The 6,839-nt window shown below is 48.4% G+C and overlaps 1 long non-coding RNA gene across 1 annotated transcript; it reads right to left on the reverse strand.

Annotated features, from left to right (window-relative positions):
* Positions 1-503: 503 nt before the first annotated feature.
* On the reverse strand, positions 504-1,775 carry LOC124658850. Its single transcript, XR_006989363.1, has 3 exons — positions 1,747-1,775; positions 1,543-1,665; positions 504-770 (listed from the first exon to the last, which is right to left on the reverse strand). It is a non-coding gene; the product is annotated as an uncharacterized LOC124658850 (long non-coding RNA).
* Positions 1,776-6,839: the final 5,064 nt, after the last annotated feature.

Below are 6,839 nucleotides of genomic sequence, written 5' to 3' on the forward strand. Positions count from 1 at the left end.
TCACATGGCAAAGACTCTGCCCTTTGCCGTGCACCCTTACACGGCAAAGACTCTGCCCTTTGCCGTGCACCCTTACACGGCAAAGACTCTGCCCTTTGCCGTGCACCCTCACACGGCAAAGACTCTTCCCTTTGCCGTGATCCCCTCTCTGCCGTGCGCCTCTCTCTGCCGGGCGATATCCCTTTGCCGTGCGCCTCCGTCTGCCGTGTCCTCTTTGCCGTGTGCATTCTGGGCCAGCACACGGCAAAGTGACCATTTGGTCACCAGTGCGTCCCTGGAGCGCAGTATGGCGCCGCGTGTCATCTTTGCCGTGTGTCGTCACACGGCAAAGAGACTTTGGTTTCTTTGCCGTGCGTCTACACACAGCAAAGGCTCCTATGTGTATTTTTTTTTCACCCTTTTTCCATTTTTAACAGCAATTCGAATTCAAATATACACAAATATGTATAAAGACCAACATCTGTGGCACAATATCGACATAATTCAATTCATATAACATGTAGTGCACAATATAATGATCTATTGCCACAAATAGATCACATACAAGATCAAACAACACAACATATGTCCATAATAAGTGCATACAAGAACCAAAGCCACAAATAGAGTGCATATGTCCATAATAAGATCATACAAGTTCACACATAGTCCAAACCACAAATAAAATACAAGTTCACACATAGAGTCCAAACCACAAATAGAGTACAACCATGCATAGAGCTCATCACATGTAATCAAAACGTCGAATAGCTCCTTCCTTCATGCACGTCCTACAAAATAGAACTCAAAGACATGAGATTCATGTACCAATATATATGTATGTATGTATATCTAGATATGCATGAGATCAGTGGCGGACCTACAGAGAAAATATTGGGCGGGCCAAGCTAAAGCAGAACACAAAGAATTCTAATTGTAAGACATGTATATTTGTAGGCAACTAGGCATTAGTCAATATAGTGCATACATTTGATCCATCAGATCATACATATATGGTGATTTACCTCAAAACAAAATAAAGCATACCAAATTACCAAGATTCATTTTGATCATAAGGTATGAAGCAGCTACGGAAACATGGAGTTACATACTACAGATTTGCTTTCCAATGTTTTGAAAACCGGATCAATTCTTCATTTGAGTGTTCATTTGCATCGTCTATATGGTTGTCTAAACGAATTTAGAGGATCGTAAGCCCAAAAATCGTTCCCAGTGGCTCGTCTATAGCATCGTCTAAATTTAGACGACCTCTGAATTCTGCCTATCTATTCTGTCACACATAGAGTTAACTGAATTTGTGCTAAGTGCTAACTGGAATGTATTGATTTCCTCTTGTCTATCTATCCAGTCATCCAGATATATTGGGTCACGTCTACTAACTCTTGGGCTGAACCTTATGGTACAAAAATACAGGTTCGGTCCAGTGGGTCAATGGGTAGGACCGCACCACTTGCATCTTGAATTATTGTTGTTGAGTATGCTTGTACTGTTAATTCTGCATAGATGGTAAGAGCCAAGATGTCACTAGAATTAGATACAAACCTAGAAGAGCGAGCGAGCGAGCGGGTTGTCAGGGTTACCCCCCGTAGGAGGCGTTTGCATGGTCTCGTCCTGAGACGATGGTCCACCGAGCTCCGCGTTGTTGGATCCACCGGAGGCCTGAAGCTACAAGATTGAAAATTGCGAGCCTTAGTCAATATTGTTGGATCCACCGAAGGCCTGCACCTAATACGCAAAACAACTTACCCATGCGTTGAGGTTAAAAGGAGGTGCACACTTACACGGCAAAGAAGCTTCCCGCGTTGAATCATTCGGGCAGGCCATTTTCGCGGGTTATAAAATAAAATGGCGGGAAATTTTCGCGGTGAAATAGAATTTGGAGGTTCAAATCTTTGCCGTGCTTGACGGTAAGGCACACGGCAAAGCCCTGCCGTCACCACGGCCCCGTCACCTGGGCCGTAGTGGTGGGCCCTGCCTGGCGGTATGCCGTGTATTTTCTTTGCCGTGGGCCTTTTCTGGCCTTTGCCGTGAGTATTTCTTTGCCGTGCGTTGTTTATAGTCTTTGCCGTGCCGTTTTTCTTTGCCGTGCGTTGTCTCTGGGCTTTTGCCGTGCTATGCTTCTTTACCGTGTGCTCTAATTTGTTTTGCCGTGGTTGCCTTCTTTGCCGTGCAACCTTGCACGGCAAAGGATTCTTTGCCGTGAAGCAGCGCACGGCAAAGGTGCAACGCACGGCAGTGATGAATTTTCCTGTAGTGTTTTGTTGCCCGGCCAACCAAAAACTAACAAGAGACCTGTTTATCACTAGTGAGCCAACAAGGTCAGATGCTCTTAATGTAAGGGAGGGACATACATGAAGTTGCTCCGCAACCGTTCCTTTGGTCTCTGCCACTCGCCTCTCGTCTCCTTGGAGCTGTGGTAGTAATTCCGACTGCCTCAGCTTTTGGAGCCAGCCGCAAAGCCCCCTTCTCTCTCCCTGCTTGGTGGTGGTAACAACCGAAACACACCGATCACTTGCCAGATTCTGATGCCAAGCGACGGTGACGGCGACGCCCCAGCAGCGGAGACGGCGCCGTCGTCGGTTCCGCCGTGGGGCGACTGCCCGACGCTGTACCTCTCCTACGGCATCGCTTCTCTCCAGGGCAGGCTCCCGGAGCTGACGGACGCCCTTGCCGCCGTGCCGTCCTTCACGACGCTGTCGCCGCCCCTCGGCCTCGACTACTTCGGTGTCTTCGACGGCCACTTCAGCGCGGCCGTCGCCAACCGCCTGTCGGAGCGGCTGCACGGCGCCATTTCGGAGCAGATCGAGGGCGAGCTGTCCGCCCTGTTCCCGCGGTTCCTCCACGGGTCGCGGGGGGACGTCGAGGGGTGGTGGAGGGCGGCCATCGTGGACGCGTTCCTGGCCGTCGACGAGGAGGTGCTCATGCGTGGATCGGCCACGGGCACGGCGGCTGCCGGCGCCACGGCTCTCGTGGCGCTGATCCTGAAGGACTACCTCGTGCTCGCCAACTGTGGCGTTTCCAGGGCCGTCATCTCCCGCGGCGGCGAGGCCGTGCAGCTCACAGCCGAGCACCGGGTAATCACGTACCGTCTCTTGGACGATGTTCATTAACTTCAATACAATAGGTAGCTCGTACTTCATTCAATCATTCCAAACACGGAGAAGGAAATTAGGTTTCATGCGTAAGGCGTTTTTCTTCTTTTTTATATCATGCTTGCTGTATGTTTCATATCTAGATGCGGTTCGTGAGTTGTGAGTCATTTTTAACAACTTGGTGTTAATCTGCGCTTCTGTAGTAGATCTACAAGGCATCGCGATTGTTAGGGCTGCTCAACATAAAAATGGGAATTTTAAGTTAGATATGACCTCATATTTGGATTCTTCAAAAGACAATTTAACAGGTCATGATATTTTGAAGTTAGATGTGGCCTCATACTCTGATTCTTTGAAGAATATTTAAAGCTAGTTCATGCAACGTATTGTTCCTAGAGCCGGAAGTCCAAAACCCTAATTTTGTAGACATATTCTCCTATGCTACTGAAATTTTTAGGAAATTCTCTCATAAACTTGATTCACAAAGCTCCACAAGCTGACACCAGAAACACACCACAACAGAATTTAGCAAAGGTTTTAAAGAATGAGAAAAGGGGTAAGTATATTTGGTACTGAGGAGGTCTTGTTGGCACATTTGGCGACTACGTTTGCTTGTGTTGCTAGAAATAAACCAAGCTTTAGGAAGTGAATAATAGAGTGGCAAGATCAGAAAGTATGCCGTTTCCAAGAAAAAAAAAAGTTAGAAAATATGGTATGATGAGCATGCATGTGAGGCTATACATGCCTTGATGCCTAGAGCAGTAGGATATGGATGTTTGAGTTGCCATACGCGCCCATACAAAGGTGGACACTGAAATCACAAGTGTGATGGCGATTCACTGCTCGCATGTGAAGGCTCTTCCTAGGGTAAAAGTTTCCATGCAATTCTAGTGTATATCCACGAGCTGGGCATTGCCCATCCAATGCTATTCTTGAGCAACGCCCAGGCCCCTGTGTGGGCATATGGACCACCATTGCCTGCACCCTTTCCTGCTGGAAGCTACGAACAGAAACAGCTAGATAGGAGAAAAAAGCTCCAGGAAAATAAAGGGAGCACTACTTGTTCCTGGACTCAAAACAAACCAGCACAGCTCAGAGCTGACACATGACTCCAGGTCGATCAAGCACAAGAAAGAACAAAAATTGAAGCAAACTATCCCATGCCCTAGCGCCATGATCACGAAATCGCGCCCAACACCATCTTCTCCACATTGCAGTCCATGCATATATATGGTCTTCTTCCACTGTGGCAAAAGCGCATCAGCTTTAAAGACATTTTTTTTCCGAGGAAGCTTTAAAGACATGTTGAAGTGTGATGAAGTACAGATTTTATGACTGATTCTGTATGTATGAAAAAAAAATGCTTACAGTACACACATGTTGTGTCGCGTGAGCAGCCCAATAGGCCGGATGAGAAGCGGCGTGTGGAAAACGCCGGAGGCCGCGTGGACGAATCAACCAACACCGTGGACGGCGTTCTGCCAACCTCCCGCGCGTTCGGTATGTACACGACCAAAATAAAAGCTGGCTAGCTCAATCGTTCGTTTCATGCATGCTTAATTTCTCTCGAGATCTATCGATGCTCGCTGATGATTATCTAGTAAATTGTTGGCCCAGCCCCACTACGCCGTCGAGTACGATCCGACGACGATCGACGACGAAGACTTCAAGGCAAGATGTCGCGCACACGAGACGTACTTCCGTCGACGTACGGATTCAGCTAGCTCAAGCTCTAGCTTGATCGATCTGTAGAATCAGCTAGCTACTCCCGTAACTCACACAGGAAAAACACGATGTATAGCACAAGGTGCGTGTCGCACCTTTGATTGTATTGATTCTCGATGTGGTGTTACAAGCCTAGCTATTACATAGATTATATAGTACCTAGACTAGCTAACCGACTCGGGGCACAACTCCTAGATCAGAACGGAACACGTACACTACTCGTATACGTACGGCACACGTCGCCGTGCCGGCGACGGAGTGATTATCGCTAACAATCACCCCCCTAAGCACGATGTGCCGGTCTTCACAGCTTGGACGCCGATCCTTCGTCGCATCTCCAAGAACTTCAGTCGACCCAAAGACTTGGTCAGAATATCTGCAAGCTGATCATCGGTGCGAACATAGTTGACATCAATCTTGCTCTCCTCTACACACTCCCGTATGTAGTGATACCTGGTATCAATGTGCTTACTCCTGTCATGGTGCACCGGATTCTTGCACAAAGAGATTGTAGACTTGTTGTCAACATTAAGCACCACCCGTTCCGCTTCCTCGTTCATGAGGTCACCGAGTAGTCTTCCTAGCCACACACCTTGACACGCCGCGGTCGCAGCTGCTATATACTCAGCTTCACAGGAAGATAATGCAACTACCTTTTGCTTCTGTGATAGCCAACTTACGATGCTATTTCCAAGGAAATATGCCACGCCCGAGGTACTCTTACGGTCGTCAACATCGCCTGCCATGTCGCTGTCACTATAGCCAAGTATCTTCACCTTCCCCTTCTCCTTCAAATAGACAATACCGTAGTCGATTGTCCCTTTGATGTACCTGAGTATATGCTTCACCGCTGCCCAATGTTCCCTTGTGGGTGCTTCCATGTAGCGACTCACAATGCCAACGGAATAGGCCAAGTCCGGTCTTGTGTTCACGAGATACCTCAAACTTCCGACCACACTCCTATACTCCGTTGCATCAACCGCGGGTGCTTCACTCTTCTTGCTTAGTTTAAGCCGAGGTTCCATTGGAACTTGAGTTGGATTGCAATCTTCCATGCCACAATTCTCGAGTATTCTCTTCGCATATGCCTCCTGGCATAGTGTGATCTCACCCAGCTTTTGTTGCACCTCGATCCCAAGATAGTAGGTCAACAAGCCTAGATCACTCATCTTGAATAACTCCTTCATCTGTAGCTTGAACTTAGCAATCTCCTCCTCATCCGCTCCGGTTATCAATAGGTCGTCGACATAGATGCCAACTAGTAGACGATCCCTTCCTTGTCCTCGCTTATACATAGCATGCTCCAGTGGGCTCTTCTCGAATCCGAGAGAGATCAATGTACGATCAAGCTTGATGTTCCACGCCCGAGGGGCCTGCCGTAGCCCGTACAACGCCTTGTGTAGCTTCAATACCTTGTGTTCCTCTCCTTGCTTGACGAATCCCGGTGGTTGCCTCACATAGACTTCTTCTTCCAACTCCCCATTCAAAAACGCGGATTTCACATCCATGTGATGCAATTTCCAAGATTCTTGAGCTGCGAGAGCGATAATTAATCTCACCGATTCCATCCTTGCAACGGGAGCGAACACTTCTTCGAAATCCACACCTTGCTCTTGCACGTAGCCCTTGGCCACTAGCCTTGCTTTGTGTTTCACCAAATTCCCTTCGGCATCCTTCTTGATCTTGTACACCCACTTGAGACCTATGGCCTTTTGGCCGTTGGGTAGATCGACAAGCTTCCATGTATTGTTGTCACGGATCGACACCAACTCCTCATCCATAGCACGACGCCAACACTCCTCCGTGTTTGCGTCCTCGAACTTCGTCGGCTCCTCGGTGAATAAACACCGACCTTGTCCTCTCCCTCGCGCACGCGTTGTGCCAAAGGTCTCCGGCGGATAGAATTCCAGTACGCTTCGCAATTTTTCCGGAGTCGGCGGACGTCTCCTTTCCATTGCAGTAGAAGGAGACCCTGGAGCTGACGTATTCGCGCTAGCTTCTGCGTCGGCAGAACCTTCACGA

Source organism: Lolium rigidum, chromosome 6 (genome assembly GCF_022539505.1).
Source record: "Lolium rigidum isolate FL_2022 chromosome 6, APGP_CSIRO_Lrig_0.1, whole genome shotgun sequence".
NCBI classification, from domain to species: domain Eukaryota; kingdom Viridiplantae; phylum Streptophyta; class Magnoliopsida; order Poales; family Poaceae; genus Lolium; species Lolium rigidum.